The following is a 27,768-nucleotide window of genomic DNA, read 5'->3' as shown; positions in this document are numbered from 1 at the left end:
GTCCTGGAGGGCCCCTGTCACGTAGAGTTTCGCTCCAGCCAGCTCCATCAGACCTGCCTGCAACACACAGCTTCAGGTGTGTTTCTTTGTGCTTGGATCCAAACTCGGCAGGACAAGGAACCTCCAGGATCGAGTTGGGACGCCACTGCTCTAAAACTACCGCTAGGCTTAAGTCCAACCTTACCCGTGAGATGTTTCGTCAAGCCTGTGTTGGAAGCGAGGCTCCGTTTTGCGCATGAAATGATTGGCACTTATCAAAACAGCGGTCAGCCTTGATCTTTCGACCACCGCAGCCCGGCTAGCTCAGTCGGTAGAGCATGAGACTCTTAATCTCAGGGTCGTGGGTTCGAGCCCCACGTTCGGCGTGTCCTTTGGCTCTCTCTGGCCCCTCCCAACGGGTGTCGTTCTCTTGACCTCAATTTACTGACGCAGGACCAGTGCTGCAGCCATCCTGTGAGACGCGCCCAGCTTCGATTTCTTTTTTGACCGTTACCCATACGAGCATGCACGGTCATTCTCTGTGGCGCAATAGGCTAGTGCGTTCGGCTGTTAACTGAAAGGATGGTGGTTCGAGCCCACCCAGGGACGAAGGAAGCTTTTCGCAGCCATGTCGGCAAGCGCAGAATTTAGCACACGTGTCTGCTGACGCATGCGTGGAGCAGCGTCCGTAGCCCCTTTTGAGAGTGAACAGCTTTGCGAGTCGTCTAGTGTTAAAAGAAGACAAAGGGTGCTGAGTGAATGTTTGCGTCAGCTCAAGTTTGCTGTGGCGTGTACGCGGAGGGTTCGTGTTTTGTTTTCCGGGTGGTGGAGGCCTGTGTGGTCCAGGGAGGTCCTGATCAAATCTCCCTCTTGGAGCGCCACAAAATGCCACCAAATTGGCTTTCCAATCACATGCTGTCGGAGTTTGCAAACTGTATTCACACAGCGGGACAGAACTCCATACCTGGAACGTTTGATGAGTTGGCTGAACTAGTAGCCTTTCAGGCTGTTGGACAAGAGCTCTGCTCGTTCAATCTGTATTCCCCAGCAACAGGCGTGGCTAAAACAAACAGAGAACAGTCTAAGCCAGGGGTGTCCAAACTCTGTCCTGGAGGGCCCCTGTCAGGTAGAGTTTCGCTCAAGCCAGCTCCATCAGACCTGCCTGCAACACACAGCTTCAGGTGTGTTTCTTTGTGCTTGGATCCAAACTCGGCAGGACAAGGAACCTCCAGGATCGAGTTGGGACGCCACTGCTCTAAACCTACCGCTAGGCTTGAGTCCAACCTTACCCGTGAGATGTTTTGTCAAGCCTGTGTTGGAAGCGAGGCTCCGTTTTGCGCATGAAATTTTTGGCACTTATCAAAACAGCGGTCAGCCTTGATCTTTCGACCACCGCAGCCCGGCTAGCTCAGTCGGTAGAGCATGAGACTCTTAATCTCAGGGTCGTGGGTTCGAGCCCCATGTTGGGTGTGTCCTTTGTTTCTCTCTGGCCCCTCCCAACGGGAGTCGTTCTCTTGACCTCAATTTGCTGACGCAGGACCAGTGCTGCAGGCAACCTGTGAGACGCGCCCAGCTTCGAATTCTTTTTTGACCGTTACCCATAGGAGCATGCAAGGTCAGTCTCTGTGGCGCAATAGGCTAGCGCGTTCGGCTGTTAACCGAAAGGATGGTGGTTCGAGCCCACCCAGGGACGAAGGAAGCTTTTCGCAGCCATGTCGGCAAGCGCAGAATTTAGCATGCGTGGAGCAGCGTCCGTAGCCCCTTTTGAGAGTGAACAGCTTTGCGAGTCGTCTAGTGTTAAAAGAAGACAAAGGGTGCTGAGTGAATGTTTGCGTCAGCTCAAGTTTGCTGTGGCGTGTACGCGGAGTGTTCGCGTTTTGTTTTCCGGGTGGTGGAGGCCTGTGTGGTCCAGGGAGGTCCTGATCAAATCTCCCTCTTGGAGCGCCACAAAATGCCACCAAATTGGCTTTCCAATCACATGCTGTCGGAGTTTGCAAACTGTATTCACACAGCGGGACAGAACTCCATACCTGGAACGTTTGATGAGTTGGCTGAACTAGTAGCCTTTCAGGCTGTTGGACAAGAGCTCTGCTCCTTCAATCTGTATTCCCCAGCAACAGGCGTGGCTAAAACAAACAGAGAACAGTCTAAGCCAGGGGTGTCCAAACTCTGTCCTGGAGGGCCCCTGTCACGTAGAGTTTCGCTCCAGCCAGCTCCATCAGACCTGCCTGCAACACACAGCTTCAGGTGTGTTTCTTTGTGCTTGGATCCAAACTCGGCAGGACAAGGAACCTCCAGGATCGAGTTGGGACGCCACTGCTCTAAACCTACCGCTAGGCTTAAGTCCAACCTTACCCGTGAGATGTTTCGTCAAGCCTGTGTTGGAAGCGAGGCTCCGTTTTGCGCATGAAATGATTGGCACTTATCAAAACAGCGGTCAGCCTTGATCTTTTGACCACCGCAGCCCGGCTAGCTCAGTCGGTAGAGCATGAGACTCTTAATCTCAGGGTCGTGGGTTCGAGCCCCACGTTGGGCGTGTCCTTTGGCTCTCTCTGGCCCCTCCCAACGGATGTCGTTCTCTTGACCTCAATTTGCTGACGCAGGACCAGTGCTGCAGCCATCCTGTGAGACGCGCCCAGCTTCGAATTCTTTTTTGATCGTTACCCATATGAGCATGCACCGTCAGTCTCTGTGGCGCAATAGGCTAGCGCGTTTGGCTGTTAACCGAAAGGATGGTGGTTCGAGCCCACCCAGGGACGAAGGAAGCTTTTCGCAGCCATGTCGACAAGCGCAGAATTTAGCACACGTGTCCGCTGACGCATGCGTGGAGCAGCGTCCGTTGCCCCTTTTGAGAGTGAACAGCTTTGCGAGTCGTCTAGTGTTAAAAGAAGACAAAGGGTGCTGAGTGAATGTTTGCGTCAGCTCAAGTTTGCTGTGGCGTGTACGCGGAGTGTTCGCGTTTTGTTTTCCGGGTGGTGGAGGCCTGTGTGGTCCAGGGAGGTCCTGATCAAATCTCCCTCTTGGAGCGCCACAAAATGCCACCAAATTGGCTTTCCAATCACATGCTGTCGGAGTTTGCAAACTGTATTCACACAGCGGGACAGAACTCCATACCTGGAACGTTTGATGAGTTGGCTGAACCAGTAGCCTTTCAGGCTGTTGGACAAGAGCTCTGCTCCTTCAATCTGTATTCCCCAGCAACAGGCGTGGCTAAAACAAACAGAGAACAGTCTAAGCCAGGGGTGTCCAAACTCTGTCCTGGAGGGCCCCTGTCAGGTAGAGATTCGCTCCAGCCAGCTCCATCAGACCTGCCTGCAACACACAGCTTCAGGTGTGTTTCTTTGTGCTTGGATCCAAACTCGGCAGGACAAGGAACCTCCAGGATCGAGTTGGGACGCCACTGCTCTAAACCTACCGCTAGGCTTAAGTCCAACCTTACCCGTGAGATGTTTCGTCAAGCCTGTGTTGGAAGCGAGGCTCCGTTTTGCGCATGAAATGTTTGGCACTTATCAAAACAGCGGTCAGCCTTGATCTTTCGACAACTGCAGCCCGGCTAGCTCAGTCGGTAGAGCATGAGACTCTTAATCTCAGGGTCGTGGGTTCGAGCCCCACGTTGGGCGTGTCCTTTGGCTCTCTCTGGCCCCTCCCAATGGGTGTCGTTCTCTTGACCTCATTTTGCTGACTCAGGACCAGTGCTGCAGCCATCCTGTGAGACGCGCCCAGCTTTGATTTCATTTTTGACCGTTACCCATACGAGCATGCACCGTCAGTCTCTGTGGCGCAATAGGCTAGCGCGTTCGGCTGTTAACCGAAAGGATGGTGGTTCGAGCCCACCCAGGGACGAAGGAAGCTTTTCGCAGCCATGTCGGCAAGCGCAGAATTTAGCATGCGTGGAGCAGCGTCCGTAGCCCCTTTTGAGAGTGAACAGCTTTGCAAGTCGTCTAGTGTTAAAAGAAGACAAAGGGTGCTGAGTGAATGTTTGCGTCAGCTCAAGTTTGCTGTGGCGTGTACGCGGAGTGTTCGCGTTTTGTTTTCCGGGTGGTGGAGGCCTGTGTGGTCCAGGGAGGTCCTGATCAAATCTCCCTCTTGGAGCGCCACAAAATGCCACCAAATTGGCTTTCCAATCACATGCTGTCGGAGTTTGCAAACTCTATTCACACAGCGGGACAGAACTCCATACCTGGAACGTTTGATGAGTTGGCTGAACTAGTAGCCTTTCAGGCTGTTGGACAAGAGCTCTGCTCCTTCAATCTGTATTCCCCAGCAACAGGCGTGGCTAAAACAAACAGAGAACAGTCTAAGCCAGGGGTGTCCAAACTCTGTCCTGGAGGGCCCCTGTCAGGTAGAGATTCGCTCCAGCCAGCTCCATCAGACCTGCCTGCAACACACAGCTTCAGGTGTGTTTCTTTGTGCTTGGATCCAAACTCGGCAGGACAAGGAACCTCCAGGATCGAGTTGGGACGCCACTGCTCTAAACCTACCGCTAGGCTTAAGTCCAACCTTACCCGTGAGATGTTTCGTCAAGCCTGTGTTGGAAGCGAGGCTCCGTTTTGCGCATGAAATGTTTGGCACTTATCAAAACAGCGGTCAGCCTTGATCTTTCGACAACTGCAGACCGGCTAGCTCAGTCGGTAGAGCATGAGACTCTTAATCTCAGGGTCGTGGGTTCGAGCCCCACGTTGGGCGTGTCCTTTGGCTCTCTCTGGCCCCTCCCAATGGGTGTCGTTCTCTTGACCTCATTTTGCTGACTCAGGACCAGTGCTGCAGCCATCCTGTGAGACGCGCCCAGCTTTGATTTCATTTTTGACCGTTACCCATACGAGCATGCACCGTCAGTCTCTGTGGCGCAATAGGCTAGCGCGTTCGGCTGTTAACCGAAAGGATGGTGGTTCGAGCCCACCCAGGGACGAAGGAAGCTTTTCGCAGCCATGTCGGCAAGCGCAGAATTTAGCATGCGTGGAGCAGCGTCCGTAGCCCCTTTTGAGAGTGAACAGCTTTGCAAGTCGTCTAGTGTTAAAAGAAGACAAAGGGTGCTGAGTGAATGTTTGCGTCAGCTCAAGTTTGCTGTGGCGTGTACGCGGAGTGTTCGCGTTTTGTTTTCCGGGTGGTGGAGGCCTGTGTGGTCCAGGGAGGTCCTGATCAAATCTCCCTCTTGGAGCGCCACAAAATGCCACCAAATTGGCTTTCCAATCACATGCTGTCGGAGTTTGCAAACTCTATTCACACAGCGGGACAGAACTCCATACCTGGAACGTTTGATGAGTTGGCTGAACTAGTAGCCTTTCAGGCTGTTGGACAAGAGCTCTGCTCCTTCAATCTGTATTCCCCAGCAACAGGCGTGGCTAAAACAAACAGAGAACAGTCTAAGTCAGGGGTGTCCAAACTCTGTCCTGGAGGGCCCCTGTCAGGTAGAGTTTCGCTCCAGCCAGCTCCATCAGACCTGCCTGCAACACACAGCTTCAGGTGTGTTTCTTTGTGCTTGGATCCAAACTCGGCAGGACAAGGAACCTCCAGGATCGAGTTGGGACGCCACTGCTCTAAACCTACCGCTAGGCTTAAGTCCAACCTTACCCGTGAGATGTTTCGTCAAGCCTGTGTTGGAAGCGAGGCTCCGTTTTGCGCATGAAATGTTTGGCACTTATCAAAACAGCGGTCAGCCTTGATCTTTCGACCACCGCAGCCCGGCTAGCTCAGTCGGTAGAGCATGAGACTCTTAATCTCAGGGTCGTGGGTTCGAGCCCCACGTTGGGTGTGTCCTTTGGCTCTCTCTGGCCCCTCCCAACGGGTGTCGTTCTCTTGACCTCAATTTGCTGTCGCAGGACCAGTGCTGCAGCCATCCTGTGAGACGCGCCCAGCTTCGAATTCTTTTTTGAACGTTACCCATACGAGCATGCACCGTCAGTCTCTGTGGCGCAATAGGCTAGCGCGTTCGGCTGTTAACCGAAAGGATGGTGGTTCGAGCCCACACAGGGACGAAGGAAGCTTTTCGCAGCCATGTCGGCAAGCGCAGAATTTAGCAAACGTGTCCACTGACGCATGCGTGGAGCAGCGTCCGTAGCCCCTTTTGAGAGTGAACAGCTTTGCGAGTCGTCTAGTGTTAAAAGAAGACAAAGGGTGCTGAGTGAATGTTTGCGTCAGCTCAAGTTTGCTGTGGCGTGTACGCGGAGTGTTCGTGTTTTGTTTTCCGGGTGGTGGAGGCCTGTGTGGTCTAGGGAGGTCCTGATCAAATCTCCCTCTTGGAGCGCCACAAAATGCCACCAAATTGGCTTTCCAATCACATGCTGTCGGAGTTTGCAAACTGTATTCACACAGCGGGACAGAACTCCATACCTGGAACGTTTGATGAGTTGGCTGAACTAGTAGCCTTTCAGGCTGTTGGACAAGAGCTCTGCTCCTTCAATCTGTATTCCCCAGCAACAGGCGTGGCTAAAACAAACAGAGAACAGTCTAAGCCAGGGGTGTCCAAACTCTGTCCTGGAGGGCCCCTGTCAGGTAGAGTTTCGCTCCAGCCAGCTCCATCAGACCTGCCTGCAACACACAGCTTCAGGTGTGTTTCTTTGTGCTTGGATCCAAACTCGGCAGGACAAGGAACCTCCAGGATCGAGTTGGGACGCCACTGCTCTAAACCTAACGCTAGGCTTAAGTCCAACCTTACCCGTGAGATGTTTCGTCAAGCCTGTGTTGGAAGCGAGGCTCCGTTTTGCGCATGAAATGTTTGGCACTTATCAAAACAGTGGTCAGCCTTGATCTTTCGACCACCGCAGCCCGGCTAGCTCAGTCGGTAGAGCATGAGACTCTTAATCTCAGGGTCGTGGGTTCGAGCCCCACGTTGGGCGTGTCCTTTGGCTCTCTCTGGCCCCTCCCAACGGGTGTCGTTCTCTTGACCTCAATTTGCTGACGCAGGACCAGTGCTGCAGCCATGCTGTGAGAGGCGCCCAGCTTCGATTTCTTTTTTGACCGTTACCCATACGAGCAGTCTCTGTGGCGCAATAGGCTAGCGCGTTCGGCTGTTAACCGAAAGGATGGTGGTTCGAGCCCACCCAGGGACGAAGGAAGCTTTTCGCAGCCATGTCGGCAAGCGCAGAATTTAGCATGCGTGGAGCAGCGTCCGTAGCCCCTTTTGAGAGTGAACAGCTTTGCGAGTCGTCTAGTGTTAAAAGAAGACAAAGGGTGCTGAGTGAATGTTTGCGTCAGCTCAAGTTTGCTGTGGCGTGTACGCGGAGTGTTCGCGTTTTGTTTTCCGGGTGGTGGAGGCCTGTGTGGTCTAGGGAGGTCCTGATCAAATCTCCCTCTTGGAGCGCCACAAAATGCCACCAAATTGGCTTTCCAATCACATGCTGTCGGAGTTTGCAAACTGTATTCACACAGCGGGACAGAACTCCATACCTGGAACGTTTGATGAGTTGGCTGAACTAGTAGCCTTTCAGGCTGTTGGACAAGAGCTCTGCTCCTTCAATCTGTATTCCCCAGCAACAGCCGTGGCTAAAACAAACAGAGAACAGTCTAAGCCAGGGGTGTCCAAACTCTGTCCTGGAAGGCCCCTGTCAGGTAGAGTTTCGCTCCAGCCAGCTCCATCAGACCTGCCTGCAACACACAGCTTCAGGTGTGTTTCTTTGTGCTTGGATCCAAACTCGGCAGGACAAGGAACCTCCAGGATCGAGTTGGGACGCCACTGCTCTAAACCTACCGCTAGGCTTAAGTCCAACCTTACCCGTGAGATGTTTCGTCAAGCCTGTGTTGGAAGCGAGGCTCCGTTTTGCGCATGAAATGTTTGGCACTTATCAAAACAGCGGTCAGCCTTGATCTTTCGACCACCGCAGCCCGGCTAGCTCAGTCGGTAGAGCATGAGACTCTTAATCTCAGGGTCGTGGGTTCGAGCCCCACGTTGGGCGTGTCCTTTGGCTCTCTCTGGCCCCTCCCAACGGGTGTCGTTCTCTTGACCTCAATTTGCTGACGCAGGACCAGTGCTGCAGCCATCCTGTGAGAGGCGCCCAGCTTCGATTTCTTTTTTGACCGTTACCCATACGAGCATGCACCGTCAGTCTCTGTGGCGCAATAGGCTAGCGCGTTCGGCTGTTAACCGAAAGGATGGTGGTTCGAGCCCACCCAGGGACGAAGGAAGCTTTTCGCAGCCATGTCGGCAAGCGCAGAATTTAGCATGCGTGGAGCAGCGTCCGTAGCCCCTTTTGAGAGTGAACAGCTTTGCGAGTCGTCTAGTGGTAAAAGAAGACAAAGGGTGCTGAGTGAATGTTTGCGTCAGCTCAAGTTTGCTGTGGCGTGTACGCGGAGTGTTCGCGTTTTGTTTTCCGGGTGGTGGAGGCCTGTGTGGTCCAGGGAGGTCCTGATCAAATCTCCCTCTTGGAGCGCCACAAAATGCCACCAAATTGGCTTTCCAATCACATGCTGTCGGAGTTTGCAAACTGTATTCACACAGCGGGACAGAACTCCATACCTGGAACGTTTGATGAGTTGGCTGAACTAGTAGCCTTTCAGGCTGTTGGACAAGAGCTCTGCTCGATCAATCTGTATTCCCCAGCAACAGGCGTGGCTAAAACAAACAGAGAACAGTCTAAGCCAGGGGTGTCCAAACTCTGTCCTGGAGGGCCCCTGTCACGTAGAGTTTCGCTCCAGCCAGCTCCATCAGACCTGCCTGCAACACACAGCTTCAGGTGTGTTTCTTTGTGCTTGGATCCAAACTCGGCAGGACAAGGAACCTCCAGGATCGAGTTGGGACGCCACTGCTCTAAAACTACCGCTAGGCTTAAGTCCAACCTTACCCGTGAGATGTTTCGTCAAGCCTGTGTTGGAAGCGAGGCTCCGTTTTGCGCATGAAATGATTGGCACTTATCAAAACAGCGGTCAGCCTTGATCTTTCGACCACCGCAGCCCGGCTAGCTCAGTCGGTAGAGCATGAGACTCTTAATCTCAGGGTCGTGGGTTCGAGCCCCACGTTCGGCGTGTCCTTTGGCTCTCTCTGGCCCCTCCCAACGGGTGTCGTTCTCTTGACCTCAATTTACTGACGCAGGACCAGTGCTGCAGCCATCCTGTGAGACGCGCCCAGCTTCGATTTCTTTTTTGACCGTTACCCATACGAGCATGCACGGTCATTCTCTGTGGCGCAATAGGCTAGTGCGTTCGGCTGTTAACTGAAAGGATGGTGGTTCGAGCCCACCCAGGGACGAAGGAAGCTTTTCGCAGCCATGTCGGCAAGCGCAGAATTTAGCACACGTGTCTGCTGACGCATGCGTGGAGCAGCGTCCGTAGCCCCTTTTGAGAGTGAACAGCTTTGCGATTCGTCTAGTGTTAAAAGAAGACAAAGGGTGCTGAGTGAATGTTTGCGTCAGCTCAAGTTTGCTGTGGCGTGTACGCGGAGGGTTCGTGTTTTGTTTTCCGGGTGGTGGAGGCCTGTGTGGTCCAGGGAGGTCCTGATCAAATCTCCCTCTTGGAGCGCCACAAAATGCCACCAAATTGGCTTTCCAATCACATGCTGTCGGAGTTTGCAAACTGTATTCACACAGCGGGACAGAACTCCATACCTGGAACGTTTGATGAGTTGGCTGAACTAGTAGCCTTTCAGGCTGTTGGACAAGAGCTCTGCTCCTTCAATCTGTATTCCCCAGCAACAGCCGTGGCTAAAACAAACAGAGAACAGTCTAAGCCAGGGGTGTCCAAACTCTGTCCTGGAAGGCCCCTGTCAGGTAGAGTTTCGCTCCAGCCAGCTCCATCAGACCTGCCTGCAACACACAGCTTCAGGTGTGTTTCTTTGTGCTTGGATCCAAACTCGGCAGGACAAGGAACCTCCAGGATCGAGTTGGGACGCCACTGCTCTAAACCTACCGCTAGGCTTAAGTCCAACCTTACCCGTGAGATGTTTCGTCAAGCCTGTGTTGGAAGCGAGGCTCCGTTTTGCGCATGAAATGTTTGGCACTTATCAAAACAGCGGTCAGCCTTGATCTTTCGACCACCGCAGCCCGGCTAGCTCAGTCGGTAGAGCATGAGACTCTTAATCTCAGGGTCGTGGGTTCGAGCCCCACGTTGGGCGTGTCCTTTGGCTCTCTCTGGCCCCTCCCAACGGGTGTCGTTCTCTTGACCTCAATTTGCTGACGCAGGACCAGTGCTGCAGCCATCCTGTGAGAGGCGCCCAGCTTCGATTTCTTTTTTGACCGTTACCCATACGAGCATGCACCGTCAGTCTCTGTGGCGCAATAGGCTAGCGCGTTCGGCTGTTAACCGAAAGGATGGTGGTTCGAGCCCACCCAGGGACGAAGGAAGCTTTTCGCAGCCATGTCGGCAAGCGCAGAATTTAGCATGCGTGGAGCAGCGTCCGTAGCCCCTTTTGAGAGTGAACAGCTTTGCGAGTCGTCTAGTGGTAAAAGAAGACAAAGGGTGCTGAGTGAATGTTTGCGTCAGCTCAAGTTTGCTGTGGCGTGTACGCGGAGTGTTCGCGTTTTGTTTTCCGGGTGGTGGAGGCCTGTGTGGTCCAGGGAGGTCCTGATCAAATCTCCCTCTTGGAGCGCCACAAAATGCCACCAAATTGGCTTTCCAATCACATGCTGTCGGAGTTTGCAAACTGTATTCACACAGCGGGACAGAACTCCATACCTGGAACGTTTGATGAGTTGGCTGAACTAGTAGCCTTTCAGGCTGTTGGACAAGAGCTCTGCTCGATCAATCTGTATTCCCCAGCAACAGGCGTGGCTAAAACAAACAGAGAACAGTCTAAGCCAGGGGTGTCCAAACTCTGTCCTGGAGGGCCCCTGTCACGTAGAGTTTCGCTCCAGCCAGCTCCATCAGACCTGCCTGCAACACACAGCTTCAGGTGTGTTTCTTTGTGCTTGGATCCAAACTCGGCAGGACAAGGAACCTCCAGGATCGAGTTGGGACGCCACTGCTCTAAAACTACCGCTAGGCTTAAGTCCAACCTTACCCGTGAGATGTTTCGTCAAGCCTGTGTTGGAAGCGAGGCTCCGTTTTGCGCATGAAATGATTGGCACTTATCAAAACAGCGGTCAGCCTTGATCTTTCGACCACCGCAGCCCGGCTAGCTCAGTCGGTAGAGCATGAGACTCTTAATCTCAGGGTCGTGGGTTCGAGCCCCACGTTCGGCGTGTCCTTTGGCTCTCTCTGGCCCCTCCCAACGGGTGTCGTTCTCTTGACCTCAATTTACTGACGCAGGACCAGTGCTGCAGCCATCCTGTGAGACGCGCCCAGCTTCGATTTCTTTTTTGACCGTTACCCATACGAGCATGCACGGTCATTCTCTGTGGCGCAATAGGCTAGTGCGTTCGGCTGTTAACTGAAAGGATGGTGGTTCGAGCCCACCCAGGGACGAAGGAAGCTTTTCGCAGCCATGTCGGCAAGCGCAGAATTTAGCACACGTGTCTGCTGACGCATGCGTGGAGCAGCGTCCGTAGCCCCTTTTGAGAGTGAACAGCTTTGCGATTCGTCTAGTGTTAAAAGAAGACAAAGGGTGCTGAGTGAATGTTTGCGTCAGCTCAAGTTTGCTGTGGCGTGTACGCGGAGGGTTCGTGTTTTGTTTTCCGGGTGGTGGAGGCCTGTGTGGTCCAGGGAGGTCCTGATCAAATCTCCCTCTTGGAGCGCCACAAAATGCCACCAAATTGGCTTTCCAATCACATGCTGTCGGAGTTTGCAAACTGTATTCACACAGCGGGACAGAACTCCATACCTGGAACGTTTGATGAGTTGGCTGAACTAGTAGCCTTTCAGGCTGTTGGACAAGAGCTCTGCTCGTTCAATCTGTATTCCCCAGCAACAGGCGTGGCTAAAACAAACAGAGAACAGTCTAAGCCAGGGGTGTCCAAACTCTGTCCTGGAGGGCCCCTGTCAGGTAGAGTTTCGCTCCAGCCAGCTCCATCAGACCTGCCTGCAACACACAGCTTCAGGTGTGTTTCTTTGTGCTTGGATCCAAACTCGGCAGGACAAGGAACCTCCAGGATCGAGTTGGGACGCCACTGCTCTAAACCTACCGCTAGGCTTAAGTCCAACCTTACCCGTGAGATGTTTTGTCAAGCCTGTGTTGGAAGCGAGGCTCCGTTTTGCGCATGAAATGTTTGGCACTTATCAAAACAGCGGTCAGCCTTGATCTTTCGACCACCGCAGCCCGGCTAGCTCAGTCGGTAGAGCATGAGACTCTTAATCTCAGGGTCGTGGGTTCGAGCCCCACGTTGGGCGTGTCCTTTGGCTCTCTCTGGCCCCTCCCAACGGGTGTCGTTCTCTTGACCTCAATTTGCTGACGCAGGACCAGTGCTGCAGCCATCCTGTGAGAGGCGCCCAGCTTCGATTTCTTTTTTGACCGTTACCCATACGAGCATGCACGGTCATTCTCTGTGGCGCAATAGGCTAGTGCGTTCGGCTGTTAACTGAAAGGATGGTGGTTCGAGCCCACCCAGGGACGAAGGAAGCTTTTCGCAGCCATGTCGGCAAGCGCAGAATTTAGCACACGTGTCTGCTGACGCATGCGTGGAGCAGCGTCCGTAGCCCCTTTTGAGAGTGAACAGCTTTGCGAGTCGTCTAGTGTTAAAAGAAGACAAAGGGTGCTGAGTGAATGTTTGCGTCAGCTCAAGTTTGCTGTGGCGTGTACGCGGAGGGTTCGTGTTTTGTTTTCCGGGTGGTGGAGGCCTGTGTGGTCCAGGGAGGTCCTGATCAAATCTCCCTCTTGGAGCGCCACAAAATGCCACCAAATTGGCTTTCCAATCACATGCTGTCGGAGTTTGCAAACTGTATTCACACAGCGGGACAGAACTCCATACCTGGAACGTTTGATGAGTTGGCTGAACTAGTAGCCTTTCAGGCTGTTGGACAAGAGCTCTGCTCGTTCAATCTGTATTCCCCAGCAACAGGCGTGGCTAAAACAAACAGAGAACAGTCTAAGCCAGGGGTGTCCAAACTCTGTCCTGGAGGGCCCCTGTCAGGTAGAGATTCGCTCCAGCCAGCTCCATCAGACCTGCCTGCAACACACAGCTTCAGGTGTGTTTCTTTGTGCTTGGATCCAAACTCGGCAGGACAAGGAACCTCCAGGATCGAGTTGGGACGCCACTGCTCTAAACCTACCGCTAGGCTTAAGTCCAACCTTACCCGTGAGATGTTTTGTCAAGCCTGTGTTGGAAGCGAGGCTCCGTTTTGCGCATGAAATTTTTGGCACTTATCAAAACAGCGGTCAGCCTTGATCTTTCGACCACCGCAGCCCGGCTAGCTCAGTCGGTAGAGCATGAGACTCTTAATCTCAGGGTCGTGGGTTCGAGCCCCATGTTGGGTGTGTCCTTTGTTTCTCTCTGGCCCCTCCCAACGGGAGTCGTTCTCTTGACCTCAATTTGCTGACACAGGACCAGTGCTGCAGGCAACCTGTGAGACGCGCCCAGCTTCGAATTCTTTTTTGACCGTTACCCATAGGAGCATGCAAGGTCAGTCTCTGTGGCGCAATAGGCTAGCGCGTTCGGCTGTTAACCGAAAGGATGGTGGTTCGAGCCCACCCAGGGACGAAGGAAGCTTTTCGCAGCAATGTCGGCAAGCGCAGAATTTAGCATGCGTGGAGCAGCGTCCGTAGCCCCTTTTGAGAGTGAACAGCTTTGCGAGTCGTCTAGTGTTAAAAGAAGACAAAGGGTGCTGAGTGAATGTTTGCGTCAGCTCAAGTTTGCTGTGGCGTGTACGCGGAGTGTTCGCGTTTTGTTTTCCGGGTGGTGGAGGCCTGTGTGGTCCAGGGAGGTCCTGATCAAATCTCCCTCTTGGAGCGCCACAAAATGCCACCAAATTGGCTTTCCAATCACATGCTGTCGGAGTTTGCAAACTGTATTCACACAGCGGGACAGAACTCCATACCTGGAACGTTTGATGAGTTGGCTGAACTAGTAGCCTTTCAGGCTGTTGGACAAGAGCTCTGCTCCTTCAATCTGTATTCCCCAGCAACAGGCGTGGCTAAAACAAACAGAGAACAGTCTAAGCCAGGGGTGTCCAAACTCTGTCCTGGAGGGCCCCTGTCAGGTAGAGTTTCGCTCCAGCCAGCTCCATCAGACCTGCCTGCAACACACAGCTTCAGGTGTGTTTCTTTGTGCTTGGATCCAAACTCGGCAGGACAAGCAACCTCCAGGATCGAGTTGGGACGCCACTGCTCTAAACCTACCGCTAGGCTTAAGTCCAACCTTACCCGTGAGATGTTTCGTCAAGCCTGTGTTGGAAGCGAGGCTCCGTTTTGCGCATGAAATGTTTGGCACTTATCAAAACAGCGGTCAGCCTTGATCTTTCGACCACCGCAGCCCGGCTAGCTCAGTCGGTAGAGCATGAGACTCTTAATCTCAGGGTCGTGGGTTCGAGCCCCACGTTGGGCGTGTCCTTTGGCTCTCTCTGGCCCCTCCCAACGGGTGTCGTTCTCTTGACCTCAATTTGCTGACGCAGGACCAGTGCTGCAGCCATCCTGTGAGACGCGCCCAGCTTCGAATTCTTTTTTGACCGTTACCCATATGGGCGTGCACCGTCAGTCTCTGTGGCGCAATAGGCTAGCGCGTTCGGCTGTTAACCGAAAGGATGGTGGTTCGAGCCCACCCAGGGACGAAGGAAGCTTTTCGCAGCCATGTCGGCAAGCGCAGAATTTAGCAAACGTGTCCGCTGACGCATGCGTGGAGCAGCGTCCGTAGCCCCTTTTGAGAGTGACCAGCTTTGCGAGTCGTCTAGTGTTAAAAGAAGACAAAGGGTGCTGAGTGAATGTTTGCGTCAGCTCAAGTTTGCTGTGGCGAGTACGCGGAGTGTTCGTGTTTTGTTTTCCGCGTGGTGGAGGCCTGTGTGGTCCAGGGAGGTCCTGATCAAATCTCCCTCTTGGAGCGCCACAAAATGCCACCAAATTGGCTTTCCAATCACATGCTGTCGGAGTTTGCAAACTGTATTCACACAGCGGGACAGAACTCCATACCTGGAACGTTTGATGAGTTGGCTGAACTAGTAGCCTTTCAGGCTGTTGGACAAGAGCTCTGCTCCTTCAATCTGTATTCCCCAGCAACAGGCGTGGCTAAAACAAACAGAGAACAGTCTAAGCCAGGGGTGTCCAAACTCTGTCCTGGAGGGCCCCTGTCAGGTAGAGTTTCGCTCCAGCCAGCTCCATCAGACCTGCCTGCAACACACAGCTTCAGGTGTGTTTCTTTGTGCTTGGATCCAAACTCGGCAGGACAAGGAACCTCCAGGATCGAGTTGGGACGCCACTGCTCTAAACCTACCGCTAGGCTTAAGTCCAACCTTACCCGTGAGATGTTTCATCAAGCCTGTGTTGGAAGCGAGGCTCCGTTTTGCGCATGAAATGTTTGGCACTTATCAAAACAGCGGTCAGCCTTGATCTTTCGACCACCGCAGCCCGGCTAGCTCAGTCGGTAGAGCATGAGACTCTTAATCTCAGGGTCGTGGGTTCGAGCCCCACGTTGGGTGTGTCCTTTGGCTATCTCTGGCCCCTCCCAACGGGTGTCGTTCTCTTGACCTCAATTTGCTGACGCAGGACCAGTGCTGCAGCCATCCTGTGAGACGCGCCCAGCTTCAAATTCTTTTTTGACCGTTACCCATATGAGCGTGCACCGTCAGTCTCTGTGGCGCAATAGGCTAGCGCGTTCGGCTGTTAACCGAAAGGATGGTGGTTCGAGCCCACCCAGGGACGAAGGAAGCTTTTCGCAGCCATGTCGGCAAGCGCAGAATTTAGCAAACGTGTCCGCTGACGCATGCGTGGAGCAGCGTCCGTAGCCCCTTTTGAGAGTGAACAGCTTTGCGAGTCGTCTAGTGTTAAAAGAAGACAAAGGGTGCTGAGTGAATGTTTGCGTCAGCTCAAGTTTGCTGTGGCGAGTACGCGGAGTGTTCGTGTTTTGTTTTCCGCGTGGTGGAGGCCTGTGGTGGAGGCCAACTAGTAGCCTTTCAGGCTGTTGGACAAGAGCTCTGCTCGTTCAATCTGTATTCCCCAGCAACAGGCGTGGCTAAAACAAACAGAGAACAGTCTAAGCCAGGGGTGTCCAAACTCTGTCCTGGAGGGCCCCTGTCAGGTAGAGTTTCGCTCCAGCCAGCTCCATCAGACCTGCCTGCAACACACAGCTTCAGGTGTGTTTCTTTGTGCTTGGATCCAAACTCGGCAGGACAAGGAACCTCCAGGATCGAGTTGGGACGCCACTGCTCTAAACCTACCGCTAGGCTTAAGTCCAACCTTACCCGTGAGATGTTTCGTCAAGCCTGTGTTGAAAGCGAGGCTCCGTTTTGCGCATGAAATGTTTGGCACTTATCAAAACAGCGGTCAGCCTTGATCTTTCGACCACCGCAGCCCGGCTAGCTCAGTCGGTAGAGCATGAGACTCTTAATCTCCGGGTCGTGGGTTCAAGCCCCATGTTGGGCGTGTCCTTTGGCTCTCTCTGGCCCCTCCCAACGGGTGTCGTTCTCTTGACCTCAATTTGCTGACGCAGGACCAGTGCTGCAGCCATCCTGTGAGACGCGCCCAGCTTCGATTTCTTTTTTGACCGTTACCCATACGAGCATGCACGGTCATTCTCTGTGGCGCAATAGGCTAGTGCGTTCGGCTGTTAACTGAAAGGATGGTGGTTCGAGCCCACCCAGGGACGAAGGAAGCTTTTCGCAGCCATGTCGGCAAGCGCAGAATTTAGCACACGTGTCTGCTGACGCATGCGTGGAGCAGCGTCCGTAGCCCCTTTTGAGAGTGAACAGCTTTGCGAGTCGTCTAGTGTTAAAAGAAGACAAAGGGTGCTGAGTGAATGTTTGCGTCAGCTCAAGTTTGCTGTGGCGTGTACGCGGAGTGTTCGTGTTTTGTTTTCCGGGTGGTGGAGGCCTGTGTGGTCCAGGGAGGTCCTGATCAAATCTCCCTCTTGGAGCGCCACAAAATGCCACCAAATTGGCTTTCCAATCACATGCTGTCGGAGTTTGCAAACTGTATTCACACAGCGGGACAGAACTCCATACCTGGAACGTTTGATGAGTTGGCTGAACTAGTAGCCTTTCAGGCTGTTGGACAAGAGCTCTGCTCCTTCAATCTGTATTCCCCAGCAACAGGCGTGGCTAAAACAAACAGAGAACAGTCTAAGCCAGGGGTGTCCAAACTCTGTCCTGGAGGGCCCCTGTCAGGTAGAGTTTCGCTCCAGCCAGCTCCATCAGACCTGCCTGCAACACACAGCTTCAGGTGTGTTTCTTTGTGCTTGGATCCAAACTCGGCAGGACAAGGAACCTCCAGGATCGAGTTGGGACGCCACTGCTCTAAACCTACCGCTAGGCTTAAGTCCAACCTTACCCGTGAGATGTTTCGTCAAGCCTGTGTTGGAAGCGAGGCTCCGTTTTGCGCATGAAATTTTTGGCACTTATCAAAACAGCGGTCAGCCTTGATCTTTCGACCACCGCAGCCCGGCTAGCTCAGTCGGTAGAGCATGAGACTCTTAATCTCAGGGTCGTGGGTTCGAGCCCCATGTTGGGTGTGTCCTTTGGCTCTCTCTGGCCCCTCCCAACGGGAGTCGTTCTCTTGACCTCAATTTGCTGACGCAGGACCAGTGCTGCAGCCAACCTGTGAGACGCGCCCAGCTTCGAATTCTTTTTTGACCGTTACCCATAGGAGCATGCAAGGTCAGTCTCTGTGGCGCAATAGGCTAGCGCGTTCGGCTGTTAACCGAAAGGATGGTGGTTCGAGCCCACCCAGGGACGAAGGAAGCTTTTCGCAGCCATGTCGACAAGCGCAGAATTTAGCACACGTGTCCGCTGACGCATGCGTGGAGCAGCGTCCGTTGCCCCTTTTGAGAGTGAACAGCTTTGCGAGTCGTCTAGTGTTAAAAGAAGACAAAGGGTGCTGAGTGAATGTTTGCGTCAGCTCAAGTTTGCTGTGGCGTGTACGCGGAGTGTTCGCGTTTTGTTTTCCGGGTGGTGGAGGCCTGTGTGGTCCAGGGAGGTCCTGATCAAATCTCCCTCTTGGAGCGCCACAAAATGCCACCAAATTGGCTTTCCAATCACATGCTGTCGGAGTTTGCAAACTGTATTCACACAGCGGGACAGAACTCCATACCTGGAACGTTTGATGAGTTGGCTGAACTAGTAGCCTTTCAGGCTGTTGGACAAGAGCTCTGCTCCTTCAATCTGTATTCCCCAGCAACAGGCGTGGCTAAAACAAACAGAGAACAGTCTAAGCCAGGGGTGTCCAAACTCTGTCCTGGAGGGCCCCTGTCAGGTAGAGATTCGCTCCAGCCAGCTCCATCAGACCTGCCTGCAACACACAGCTTCAGGTGTGTTTCTTTGTGCTTGGATCCAAACTCGGCAGGACAAGGAACCTCCAGGATCGAGTTGGGACGCCACTGCTCTAAACCTACCGCTAGGCTTAAGTCCAACCTTACCCGTGAGATGTTTCGTCAAGCCTGTGTTGGAAGCGAGGCTCCGTTTTGCGCATGAAATGTTTGGCACTTATCAAAACAGCGGTCAGCCTTGATCTTTCGACAACTGCAGCCCGGCTAGCTCAGTCGGTAGAGCATGAGACTCTTAATCTCAGGGTCGTGGGTTCGAGCCCCACGTTGGGCGTGTCCTTTGGCTCTCTCTGGCCCCTCCCAACGGGTGTCGTTCTCTTGACCTCATTTTGCTGACTCAGGACCAGTGCTGCAGCCATCCTGTGAGACGCGCCCAGCTTTGATTTCATTTTTGACCGTTACCCATACGAGCATGCACCGTCAGTCTCTGTGGCGCAATAGGCTAGCGCGTTCGGCTGTTAACCGAAAGGATGGTGGTTCGAGCCCACCCAGGGACGAAGGAAGCTTTTCGCAGCCATGTCGGCAAGCGCAGAATTTATCATGCGTGGAGCAGCGTCCGTAGCCCCTTTTGAGAGTGAACAGCTTTGCGAGTCGTCTAGTGTTAAAAGAAGACAAAGGGTGCTGAGTGAATGTTTGCGTCAGCTCAAGTTTGCTGTGGCGTGTACGCGGAGTGTTCGCGTTTTGTTTTCCGGGTGGTGGAGGCCTGTGTGGTCCAGGGAGGTCCTGATCAAATCTCCCTCTTGGAGCGCCACAAAATGCCACCAAATTGGCTTTCCAATCACATGCTGTCGGAGTTTGCAAACTGTATTCACACAGCGGGACAGAACTCCATACCTGGAACGTTTGATGAGTTGGCTGAACTAGTAGCCTTTCAGGCTGTTGGACAAGAGCTCTGCTCCTTCAATCTGTATTCCCCAGCAACAGGCGTGGCTAAAACAAACAGAGAACAGTCTAAGCCAGGGGTGTCCAAACTCTGTCCTGGAGGGCCCCTGTCAGGTAGAGTTTCGCTCCAGCCAGCTCCATCAGACCTGCCTGCAACACACAGCTTCAGGTGTGTTTCTTTGTGCTTGGATCCAAACTCGGCAGGACAAGCAACCTCCAGGATCGAGTTGGGACGCCACTGCTCTAAACCTACCGCTAGGCTTAAGTCCAACCTTACCCGTGAGATGTTTCGTCAAGCCTGTGTTGGAAGCGAGGCTCCGTTTTGCGCATGAAATGTTTGGCACTTATCAAAACAGCGGTCAGCCTTGATCTTTCGACCACCGCAGCCCGGCTAGCTCAGTCGGTAGAGCATGAGACTCTTAATCTCAGGGTCGTGGGTTCGAGCCCCACGTTGGGCGTGTCCTTTGGCTCTCTCTGGCCCCTCCCAACGGGTGTCGTTCTCTTGACCTCAATTTGCTGACGCAGGACCAGTGCTGCAGCCATCCTGTGAGACGCGCCCAGCTTCGAATTCTTTTTTGACCGTTACCCATATGGGCGTGCACCGTCAGTCTCTGTGGCGCAATAGGCTAGCGCGTTCGGCTGTTAACCGAAAGGATGGTGGTTCGAGCCCACCCAGGGACGAAGGAAGCTTTTCGCAGCCATGTCGGCAAGCGCAGAATTTAGCAAACGTGTCCGCTGACGCATGCGTGGAGCAGCGTCCGTAGCCCCTTTTGAGAGTGACCAGCTTTGCGAGTCGTCTAGTGTTAAAAGAAGACAAAGGGTGCTGAGTGAATGTTTGCGTCAGCTCAAGTTTGCTGTGGCGAGTACGCGGAGTGTTCGTGTTTTGTTTTCCGCGTGGTGGAGGCCTGTGTGGTCCAGGGAGGTCCTGATCAAATCTCCCTCTTGGAGCGCCACAAAATGCCACCAAATTGGCTTTCCAATCACATGCTGTCGGAGTTTGCAAACTGTATTCACACAGCGGGACAGAACTCCATACCTGGAACGTTTGATGAGTTGGCTGAACTAGTAGCCTTTCAGGCTGTTGGACAAGAGCTCTGCTCCTTCAATCTGTATTCCCCAGCAACAGGCGTGGCTAAAACAAACAGAGAACAGTCTAAGCCAGGGGTGTCCAAACTCTGTCCTGGAGGGCCCCTGTCAGGTAGAGTTTCGCTCCAGCCAGCTCCATCAGACCTGCCTGCAACACACAGCTTCAGGTGTGTTTCTTTGTGCTTGGATCCAAACTCGGCAGGACAAGGAACCTCCAGGATCGAGTTGGGACGCCACTGCTCTAAACCTACCGCTAGGCTTAAGTCCAACCTTACCCGTGAGATGTTTCATCAAGCCTGTGTTGGAAGCGAGGCTCCGTTTTGCGCATGAAATGTTTGGCACTTATCAAAACAGCGGTCAGCCTTGATCTTTCGACCACTGCAGCCCGGCTAGCTCAGTCGGTAGAGCATGAGACTCTTAATCTCAGGGTCGTGGGTTCAAGCCCCATGTTGGGCGTGTCCTTTGGCTCTCTCTGGCCCCTCCCAACGGGTGTCGTTCTCTTGACCTCAATTTGCTGATGCAGGACCAGTTCTGCAGCCATCCTGTGAGACGCGCCCAGCTTCGATTTCTTTTTTGACCGTTACCCATACGAGCCTGCACGGTCATTCTCTGTGGCGCAATAGGCTAGTGCGTTCGGCTGTTAACTGAAAGGATGGTGGTTCGAGCCCACCCAGGGACGAAGGAAGCTTTTCGCAGCCATGTCGGCAAGCGCAGAATTTAGCACACGTGTCTGCTGACGCATGCGTGGAGCAGCGTCCGTAGCCCCTTTTGAGAGTGAACAGCTTTGCGAGTCGTCTAGTGTTAAAAGAAGACAAAGGGTGCTGAGTGAATGTTTGCGTCAGCTCAAGTTTGCTGTGGCGTGTACGCGGAGTGTTCGTGTTTTGTTTTCCGGGTGGTGGAGGCCTGTGTGGTCCAGGGAGGTCCTGATCAAATCTCCCTCTTGGAGCGCCACAAAATGCCACCAAATTGGCTTTCCAATCACATGCTGTCGGAGTTTGCAAACTGTATTCACACAGCGGGACAGAACTCCATACCTGGAACGTTTGATGAGTTGGCTGAACTAGTAGCCTTTCAGGCTGTTGGACAAGAGCTCTGCTCCTTCAATCTGTATTCCCCAGCAACAGGCGTGGCTAAAACAAACAGAGAACAGTCTAAGCCAGGGGTGTCCAAACTCTGTCCTGGAGGGCCCCTGTCAGGTAGAGTTTCGCTCCAGCCAGCTCCATCAGACCTGCCTGCAACACACAGCTTCAGGTGTGTTTCTTTGTGCTTGGATCCAAACTCGGCAGGACAAGGAACCTCCAGGATCGAGTTGGGACGCCACTGCTCTAAACCTACCGCTAGGCTTAAGTCCAACCTTACCCGTGAGATGTTTCGTCAAGCCTGTGTTGGAAGCGAGGCTCCGTTTTGCGCATGAAATTTTTGGCACTTATCAAAACAGCGGTCAGCCTTGATCTTTCGACCACCGCAGCCCGGCTAGCTCAGTTGGTAGAGCATGAGACTCTTAATCTCAGGGTCGTGGGTTCGAGCCCCATGTTGGGTGTGTCCTTTGGCTCTCTCTGGCCCCTCCCAACGGGAGTCGTTCTCTTGACCTCAATTTGCTGACGCAGGACCAGTGCTGCAGCCAACCTGTGAGACGCGCCCAGCTTCGAATTCTTTTTTGACCGTTACCCATAGGAGCATGCAAGGTCAGTCTCTGTGGCGCAATAGGCTAGCGCGTTCGGCTGTTAACCGAAAGGATGGTGGTTCGAGCCCACCCAGGGACGAAGGAAGCTTTTCGCAGCCATGTCGACAAGCGCAGAATTTAGCACACGTGTCCGCTGACGCATGCGTGGAGCAGCGTCCGTTGCCCCTTTTGAGAGTGAACAGCTTTGCGAGTCGTCTAGTGTTAAAAGAAGACAAAGGGTGCTGAGTGAATGTTTGCGTCAGCTCAAGTTTGCTGTGGCGTGTACGCGGAGTGTTCGCGTTTTGTTTTCCGGGTGGTGGAGGCCTGTGTGGTCCAGGGAGGTCCTGATCAAATCTCCCTCTTGGAGCGCCACAAAATGCCACCAAATTGGCTTTCCAATCACATGCTGTCGGAGTTTGCAAACTGTATTCACACAGCGGGACAGAACTCCATACCTGGAACGTTTGATGAGTTGGCTGAACTAGTAGCCTTTCAGGCTGTTGGACAAGAGCTCTGCTCCTTCAATCTGTATTCCCCAGCAACAGGCGTGGCTAAAACAAACAGAGAACATTCTAAGCCAGGGGTGTCCAAACTCTGTCCTGGAGGGCCCCTGTCAGGTAGAGTTTCGCTCCAGCCAGCTCCATCAGACCTGCCTGCAACACACAGCTTCAGGTGTGTTTCTTTGTGCTTGGATCCAAACTCGGCAGGACAAGGAACCTCCAGGATCGAGTTGGGACGCCACTGCTCTAAACCTACCGCTAGGCTTAAGCCTACCTTACCCGTGAGATGTTTCGTCAAGCCTGTGCTGGAAGCGAGGCTCCGTTTTGCGCATGAAATGTTTGGCACTTATCAAAACAGCGGTCAGCCTTGATCTTTCGACCACCACAGCCCGGCTAGCTCAGTCGGTAGAGCATGAGACTCTTAATCTCAGGGTTGTGGGTTCGAGCCCCGCGTTGGGTGTGTCCTTTGGCTCTCTCTGGCCCCTCCCAACGGGTGTCGTTCTTTTGACCTCAATTTGCTGACGCAGGACCAGTGCTGCAGCCAACCTGTGAGACGCGCCCAGCTTCGAATTCTTTTTTGACCGTTACCCATAGAAGCATGCACCGTCAGTCTCTGTGGCGCTACCTGGATCAGGATCGGCTGTCATTGTCAGACTGGAAGAGAGCCTATCGCTGAGCTCGCTCGCCATTGTGAGCTTTCAGGCACCAATCGCTGTGCCGCTCTCCATAGTGAGCTATGAGAGCCAATCGCTGCTCTGTCAGTTTGGGTGACGACACTGGTGACGGAGTCTATTCTGACGAGCGCGCACTTCAAAATTATCATCGAGCAATTTGATAGATAGTATTTCTTCTCATCGAAAAATGTAAGTAATATTTTTTCTTTGTTTCTGTTTACCGTGTGCTTAATTGGTCGTTGTTGTGGGCGATATGATGACTTATATCTTAACGATGATATAACGAGTGGACCGTTAGGGATTTTGTTCAATCGTTTATTTCGCTGTATGCATTATTACCGCTTACAGTTATTGGCACATAATGTAAGATTGAATGTGTATTAATGAATATAAATAAAGAACGGAATTTGCTTGCTTGATGTCAAATTAAGTTAGTAAGCGCAGTATGCAGAGAATAAGAAAGGAGCGGCGGCATGCGCGCATGCGAGCGCACGCACGCTCCGCTTTTATTCGCGAATTCTGTTTTTCTGTGACGGTTTATTGCACTTGAATGGTCAAAAAGACACACCATTACGTCAAAATACCCAACTGTGTTTACCTGTTGAATAAATGAATATAATAAATAGACTTAAATAAATCTTTTGTTTGAAAACCGGATGTGTATCAGTAAATTGGGTCCATGCATTCAGTGCGGCAGCCTAATTTAGTCCCTGTCTGTCATTCATTTAAAACAAAGAAGAATAAAAATAAAAACGCTCACTGCTTTAAAAAGGAACAGTTCATATCTGAGAGAGTGAAGACTATGCAGTGTTTTAATTTGACATTTTATGCAATTTCTCTAGTATTTCTGATTGTTCTATTATTATTACTAATGTATTTGTCCTCTTGTTTGTAATTGTCTTCTTTATCTATTTAAATAAATATCAAATAACAAAAAAAACTATATTAAGATATGTAGCTGTTGTGAAATAATTGCTTAAATTTTCCTAGTATTTGAGTGTCTCTTTTTTTTACAATCACTGATGCTAACCTAACATTACATACATTTATTTATTTATTTTAAATAAGCATTATGAATGAAATCCATGTTTTTAAATTGTGTGTGTAGATGAGAACTAAGTATTTCTTATTACATTGTTGTATTATTATTATTACTGCTGTATTTGTTACTAATGTATTTGTCCTATTATTTGTAATTTACTTTGTTCTCATTTAAATTATAATCAAATAACAAAAATAACTATATTGACATATGTAGCTGTTGTGAAATAATTTCTCAAATCCTGAAGTTAGATTTAGGTCTTATTGCACACCCTTATTTTTTCCAAGTATTCGAGCCTCTCTTTTTAACAATCACTTATGCCAACCTAACATTTAAATAGGAATTATGAATGAAACCATTTTGTGTGTAGATGAGCACTAAGCCAAAAAGCCACAAGGCCATGGGAGACGGCGAGTGGATGGCCAGGTTGAGGACTTTTGCCCGCTGTGGGGTTTGGCCTTCTGGAGAAGGCAACAGACCAGCCCCAAGGCAACGCAAGTGGTATGACCTCTACCAGAAGGTAAAGCAAAGTTATCATTCATTCATTATATAGTATGTAGTATGCAGATCACCTGACAATAGTTCAGACAAGTTAGTAAAGTAAACAATGATTATTATCTTTTCAGATTGAGAAATGCCCCATGCAGGCCCATGGGCAGACCACCCTCTTTGGAGGCTCCATGGCCTGCAATTGTGGATTCCACATTAATAAGGTAATGACATTTGATGTATCATCACATATCCATTAAAATGTTGTTATGCCATTTCACTATATTTTATGCCCTTTGGTGGTTGTATTAGCAGTCTGCCACTGCCACTGCCACTCACTCTTCTGCTCCACCTCCTGCTGCTTCTGATACGGCTCCTGAAGCGGCTGCTTCTGCCCAACCCTCATTCCTGAGGCCTCCTCTAAATTTGACTATGGTGAATATTTTCTCTTTAATCAATTAATGTCTAATTAGAATCGTTGTGTATTTGTTTGATAGGATAGATTTATGTATATGTTTGGGCTAGAAAAAATTATGTAATGAACATGATATCAATTAACTTTGTTTTTTCTTTTTAAGTTCAATAAGTCACGCTTTGGTGGGTCAAAGTCGACAATGCTAAAACCCAACTTAGTGGATCGGAGGACCCCCAGCCCCTCTCCTACACCCTCTGCATCCTCATCTTCTCTTCCCAGCCCCTCTCCTCCTTCATCAGTGAGGACTCAGGCTATGGCCTCTGTGAGGACTGCCTCCACCCCTCTATCCTCTGTGAGGAGCTCCACCCCTTCTCTGTCTTCTGTGAAGACCACCAGTCCCTCTCCTCCGTCCTCTGAAGGAACAGCTAGGCCTTCTCCTCCCAGCACCTCTCCCGCTCCATCCTTTGTGATGACCCCCAGCCCATCTCCATCCTCTGTGAGTGCAGCGGCTTCTATTTATAGAACAGGCTATGATATAAAGTAGTGCAACATTTAATGGAATAACAACTTGTCTTCCATACAGGAGGAGCCTGGAGGAGTCCAGCCAGCCAGTGGGGCCCCAGCTTCTTTCTGGCTGCCAGGTGAATGGCCCAAGACCATCCCTGTGCAGGACCAGAGGTGGATTGCCAGCACTATTTTCCACGCTGGCAAGCTGCGGCCAGATTTGAAGCTGTGGTACGAGCCGCCTGTCCCAGCTCTCATTAATCACCAGACACCTACACCTGACCGGTTCTTCACCCATCGGTTGATGGTGTGGATGCCCTATGACCTGTGGAAGGTGAATGTTTTCTGTCCAGCTTGTGGCAAGAACCTGACAGGCTATGGTGTCCATAACAGAGCACGGAAGGTTCTGGACATCGATAGGTACTATGTCATGGTGACAGAGACACTCAGGTGCACTGTGTGTTCTCTGAACTATCTGTCCACTAGCCAGACTGTCCGGGACCAGCTTGACCTGCCGCACCAGAAAATGTGAGTAGAGTAGTCTAAAGATGGTTATTGTGAGGACTAAAGAACATTTAACTGATCACAGCAACAATGTGCGATTTCAGGTATGCCTGTGACATCCGTGTCATTAGGCTGCTTCGGGACCGGACACTGGGCAACAGCCCAGCTCGTTTGGTGCGGCAGTTGAAAGAGAACCATGGGGAGGAATGGTTAAATCGGTTGGCACACTATCTTGGGGAGTGTGCTGACTTTGTCGATCGACCCAGCCTTTCTCCGGTGGTCTGCCAGGAGCCTCCAGAGCCAATTGAGATCCCCACCAGTCGTTGGCTGCTCTCAGTTTACGGCAGGGATATCCTCTCCAGAATTGGACACATAAAGGCCAGCATCACATCCATCTATGGCAAAATCTTAAAGATGGATTCCACAAAAAAGGTAAAAAAAAATATTTAACTGTTCTGTAATGTTCATAAATACCGTCTGATAGACATTAATATTATTGTTATTGCTAACGTTACACCACAAATGTCTTATTACATTTGTAAATTCCAGATCACAAAGAAGCTGGCTGGCCATGGACGGGGGACAGCACTCTGGTTAACCTCCATTGGAAATGAGGTTGGCCAGATAGTGACCAGTGTGCTGTCAGTGCAAGAAGGGCCGGGACTGGACAGGATGGTGACCGGTGTAATGGAGCGGTACCGCCAGGCTGCCATTCCACCACCGGTGCTGCTTTATGTGGACTGTGGCTGCTGTGTGAGTGAGGGAGCAACAAGCAAGCTGCAGACCAGGTTCGGCAAGTGGCCAGACCTTCAGATACGTCTGGACATCTGGCACTTCATGAGGAGGATGGCCGTGGGCTGCACCACCGATGCCCATCCCCTCTACCCCACCTTCATGGGATGCCTGTCTGCCTGCATCTTTGAGTGGGATGCTGAAGACCTCAGCCTGTTGCGGCAGGCAAAGAAAAAACAGCTGATGCAGGAGGGTGTGCCAGCTCTGACTGACAACCTGATGGACAGGAGCATCAGTAAAAAGGAGCTAAGTCTTTACTGCCGCAGGAGGACACGAGGTGAGGAGGCCACCATCCAACTCATTGAGAGACTGCTGCAGGAGCTGGGTGGTGCAAATGGGAGGGACCTTATGGGTGTCCCACTGCTGGAAGAGGTGCGCATGGAGCACATCTGGCGTGTGCAGAAACGCCATGTCAAGTGCATCCAGGATGTGCCGGGTGTGCCTCTATACACTGAGGTAGGCACCACCACAAAGGCAGGGGTCACCCTGACTAGATATCGGTGTGCCAGAGGGTCCACATCCCTGGAGTCTTTTCACTGCCACCTAAACAGGTTCATTCCAGGTTGGTGTCTCACATGTATGATGCTTGAAATAATTTCAACTTCTGTTATTCATATCGCGAGGCTTGTAATTTTTATTGGTATATTTTTTTCTCCTTCTAGGAACCAGTGCAAATGCACTGAATTTCCAGCTTTACCTGCTAGAAGGCTTGAATAGGTGGAATCAGGATCGGGCGGCTGCATCAGTGACCAGCAAACCAGCATCCCTTCTCACCTACTCCGGGGATATGGCCCACTGCGTCAACACCAACAGCCTGAAGGTGTTTGGTCGGCCTTTTGTGCCAACTTTCAGGCCACCTGCTGAATACACTGGTATGTCATCCCTTTATATATATTTTTTTATTATGTTTTTCATTGTTCATTGCTGAATAAACTTTTAAAAAGAACATCATTTATCTAACATCCTTGCTGAATA

At 51.8% G+C, this 27,768-nt stretch overlaps 37 non-coding genes across 37 annotated transcripts; all 37 read left to right on the top strand.

Moving 5' to 3' along the window:
* The first annotated feature begins 292 nt into the window (after window positions 1–292).
* trnak-cuu (transfer RNA lysine (anticodon CUU)) lies at window positions 293–365 on the top strand. Its single transcript has one exon. It is a non-coding gene; the product is annotated as a tRNA-Lys (tRNA).
* A 1,011-nt stretch (window positions 366–1,376) lies between these two features.
* On the top strand, window positions 1,377–1,449 carry trnak-cuu (transfer RNA lysine (anticodon CUU)). The gene has a single exon. It is a non-coding gene; the product is annotated as a tRNA-Lys (tRNA).
* Window positions 1,450–1,598: 149 nt separating this feature from the next.
* Window positions 1,599–1,672, top strand: trnan-guu (transfer RNA asparagine (anticodon GUU)). The gene has a single exon. It is a non-coding gene; the product is annotated as a tRNA-Asn (tRNA).
* A 770-nt stretch (window positions 1,673–2,442) lies between these two features.
* Window positions 2,443–2,515, top strand: trnak-cuu (transfer RNA lysine (anticodon CUU)). The gene has a single exon. It is a non-coding gene; the product is annotated as a tRNA-Lys (tRNA).
* A 149-nt stretch (window positions 2,516–2,664) lies between these two features.
* On the top strand, window positions 2,665–2,738 carry trnan-guu (transfer RNA asparagine (anticodon GUU)). The gene has a single exon. It is a non-coding gene; the product is annotated as a tRNA-Asn (tRNA).
* Window positions 2,739–3,526: 788 nt separating this feature from the next.
* Window positions 3,527–3,599, top strand: trnak-cuu (transfer RNA lysine (anticodon CUU)). Its single transcript has one exon. It is a non-coding gene; the product is annotated as a tRNA-Lys (tRNA).
* Window positions 3,600–3,748: 149 nt separating this feature from the next.
* Window positions 3,749–3,822, top strand: trnan-guu (transfer RNA asparagine (anticodon GUU)). The gene has a single exon. It is a non-coding gene; the product is annotated as a tRNA-Asn (tRNA).
* A 770-nt stretch (window positions 3,823–4,592) lies between these two features.
* Window positions 4,593–4,665, top strand: trnak-cuu (transfer RNA lysine (anticodon CUU)). Its single transcript has one exon. It is a non-coding gene; the product is annotated as a tRNA-Lys (tRNA).
* Window positions 4,666–4,814: 149 nt separating this feature from the next.
* Window positions 4,815–4,888, top strand: trnan-guu (transfer RNA asparagine (anticodon GUU)). The gene has a single exon. It is a non-coding gene; the product is annotated as a tRNA-Asn (tRNA).
* A 770-nt stretch (window positions 4,889–5,658) lies between these two features.
* Window positions 5,659–5,731, top strand: trnak-cuu (transfer RNA lysine (anticodon CUU)). Its single transcript has one exon. It is a non-coding gene; the product is annotated as a tRNA-Lys (tRNA).
* Window positions 5,732–5,880: 149 nt separating this feature from the next.
* trnan-guu (transfer RNA asparagine (anticodon GUU)) lies at window positions 5,881–5,954 on the top strand. Its single transcript has one exon. It is a non-coding gene; the product is annotated as a tRNA-Asn (tRNA).
* A 788-nt stretch (window positions 5,955–6,742) lies between these two features.
* On the top strand, window positions 6,743–6,815 carry trnak-cuu (transfer RNA lysine (anticodon CUU)). Its single transcript has one exon. It is a non-coding gene; the product is annotated as a tRNA-Lys (tRNA).
* A 139-nt stretch (window positions 6,816–6,954) lies between these two features.
* trnan-guu (transfer RNA asparagine (anticodon GUU)) lies at window positions 6,955–7,028 on the top strand. The gene has a single exon. It is a non-coding gene; the product is annotated as a tRNA-Asn (tRNA).
* A 770-nt stretch (window positions 7,029–7,798) lies between these two features.
* trnak-cuu (transfer RNA lysine (anticodon CUU)) lies at window positions 7,799–7,871 on the top strand. The gene has a single exon. It is a non-coding gene; the product is annotated as a tRNA-Lys (tRNA).
* A 149-nt stretch (window positions 7,872–8,020) lies between these two features.
* Window positions 8,021–8,094, top strand: trnan-guu (transfer RNA asparagine (anticodon GUU)). The gene has a single exon. It is a non-coding gene; the product is annotated as a tRNA-Asn (tRNA).
* A 770-nt stretch (window positions 8,095–8,864) lies between these two features.
* Window positions 8,865–8,937, top strand: trnak-cuu (transfer RNA lysine (anticodon CUU)). The gene has a single exon. It is a non-coding gene; the product is annotated as a tRNA-Lys (tRNA).
* Window positions 8,938–9,948: 1,011 nt separating this feature from the next.
* trnak-cuu (transfer RNA lysine (anticodon CUU)) lies at window positions 9,949–10,021 on the top strand. Its single transcript has one exon. It is a non-coding gene; the product is annotated as a tRNA-Lys (tRNA).
* A 149-nt stretch (window positions 10,022–10,170) lies between these two features.
* On the top strand, window positions 10,171–10,244 carry trnan-guu (transfer RNA asparagine (anticodon GUU)). The gene has a single exon. It is a non-coding gene; the product is annotated as a tRNA-Asn (tRNA).
* Window positions 10,245–11,014: 770 nt separating this feature from the next.
* Window positions 11,015–11,087, top strand: trnak-cuu (transfer RNA lysine (anticodon CUU)). The gene has a single exon. It is a non-coding gene; the product is annotated as a tRNA-Lys (tRNA).
* A 1,011-nt stretch (window positions 11,088–12,098) lies between these two features.
* trnak-cuu (transfer RNA lysine (anticodon CUU)) lies at window positions 12,099–12,171 on the top strand. Its single transcript has one exon. It is a non-coding gene; the product is annotated as a tRNA-Lys (tRNA).
* Window positions 12,172–13,182: 1,011 nt separating this feature from the next.
* On the top strand, window positions 13,183–13,255 carry trnak-cuu (transfer RNA lysine (anticodon CUU)). Its single transcript has one exon. It is a non-coding gene; the product is annotated as a tRNA-Lys (tRNA).
* Window positions 13,256–13,404: 149 nt separating this feature from the next.
* trnan-guu (transfer RNA asparagine (anticodon GUU)) lies at window positions 13,405–13,478 on the top strand. The gene has a single exon. It is a non-coding gene; the product is annotated as a tRNA-Asn (tRNA).
* A 770-nt stretch (window positions 13,479–14,248) lies between these two features.
* trnak-cuu (transfer RNA lysine (anticodon CUU)) lies at window positions 14,249–14,321 on the top strand. The gene has a single exon. It is a non-coding gene; the product is annotated as a tRNA-Lys (tRNA).
* Window positions 14,322–14,470: 149 nt separating this feature from the next.
* trnan-guu (transfer RNA asparagine (anticodon GUU)) lies at window positions 14,471–14,544 on the top strand. Its single transcript has one exon. It is a non-coding gene; the product is annotated as a tRNA-Asn (tRNA).
* Window positions 14,545–15,332: 788 nt separating this feature from the next.
* trnak-cuu (transfer RNA lysine (anticodon CUU)) lies at window positions 15,333–15,405 on the top strand. Its single transcript has one exon. It is a non-coding gene; the product is annotated as a tRNA-Lys (tRNA).
* Window positions 15,406–15,554: 149 nt separating this feature from the next.
* trnan-guu (transfer RNA asparagine (anticodon GUU)) lies at window positions 15,555–15,628 on the top strand. The gene has a single exon. It is a non-coding gene; the product is annotated as a tRNA-Asn (tRNA).
* Window positions 15,629–16,275: 647 nt separating this feature from the next.
* trnak-cuu (transfer RNA lysine (anticodon CUU)) lies at window positions 16,276–16,348 on the top strand. Its single transcript has one exon. It is a non-coding gene; the product is annotated as a tRNA-Lys (tRNA).
* A 1,011-nt stretch (window positions 16,349–17,359) lies between these two features.
* trnak-cuu (transfer RNA lysine (anticodon CUU)) lies at window positions 17,360–17,432 on the top strand. Its single transcript has one exon. It is a non-coding gene; the product is annotated as a tRNA-Lys (tRNA).
* Window positions 17,433–17,581: 149 nt separating this feature from the next.
* Window positions 17,582–17,655, top strand: trnan-guu (transfer RNA asparagine (anticodon GUU)). The gene has a single exon. It is a non-coding gene; the product is annotated as a tRNA-Asn (tRNA).
* Window positions 17,656–18,443: 788 nt separating this feature from the next.
* On the top strand, window positions 18,444–18,516 carry trnak-cuu (transfer RNA lysine (anticodon CUU)). Its single transcript has one exon. It is a non-coding gene; the product is annotated as a tRNA-Lys (tRNA).
* Window positions 18,517–18,665: 149 nt separating this feature from the next.
* Window positions 18,666–18,739, top strand: trnan-guu (transfer RNA asparagine (anticodon GUU)). The gene has a single exon. It is a non-coding gene; the product is annotated as a tRNA-Asn (tRNA).
* A 770-nt stretch (window positions 18,740–19,509) lies between these two features.
* trnak-cuu (transfer RNA lysine (anticodon CUU)) lies at window positions 19,510–19,582 on the top strand. The gene has a single exon. It is a non-coding gene; the product is annotated as a tRNA-Lys (tRNA).
* Window positions 19,583–19,731: 149 nt separating this feature from the next.
* Window positions 19,732–19,805, top strand: trnan-guu (transfer RNA asparagine (anticodon GUU)). The gene has a single exon. It is a non-coding gene; the product is annotated as a tRNA-Asn (tRNA).
* A 788-nt stretch (window positions 19,806–20,593) lies between these two features.
* On the top strand, window positions 20,594–20,666 carry trnak-cuu (transfer RNA lysine (anticodon CUU)). The gene has a single exon. It is a non-coding gene; the product is annotated as a tRNA-Lys (tRNA).
* A 1,011-nt stretch (window positions 20,667–21,677) lies between these two features.
* Window positions 21,678–21,750, top strand: trnak-cuu (transfer RNA lysine (anticodon CUU)). Its single transcript has one exon. It is a non-coding gene; the product is annotated as a tRNA-Lys (tRNA).
* Window positions 21,751–21,899: 149 nt separating this feature from the next.
* Window positions 21,900–21,973, top strand: trnan-guu (transfer RNA asparagine (anticodon GUU)). The gene has a single exon. It is a non-coding gene; the product is annotated as a tRNA-Asn (tRNA).
* A 787-nt stretch (window positions 21,974–22,760) lies between these two features.
* On the top strand, window positions 22,761–22,833 carry trnak-cuu (transfer RNA lysine (anticodon CUU)). Its single transcript has one exon. It is a non-coding gene; the product is annotated as a tRNA-Lys (tRNA).
* The last annotated feature ends 4,935 nt before the right edge of the window (window positions 22,834–27,768 follow it).

Source organism: Carassius gibelio, chromosome B3 (assembly GCF_023724105.1).
Source record: "Carassius gibelio isolate Cgi1373 ecotype wild population from Czech Republic chromosome B3, carGib1.2-hapl.c, whole genome shotgun sequence".
NCBI classification, from domain to species: Eukaryota; Metazoa; Chordata; class Actinopteri; order Cypriniformes; family Cyprinidae; genus Carassius; species Carassius gibelio.
Note: the sequence above shows the minus strand (reverse complement) of the source record. Positions and strands in the feature narration are given on the sequence as shown.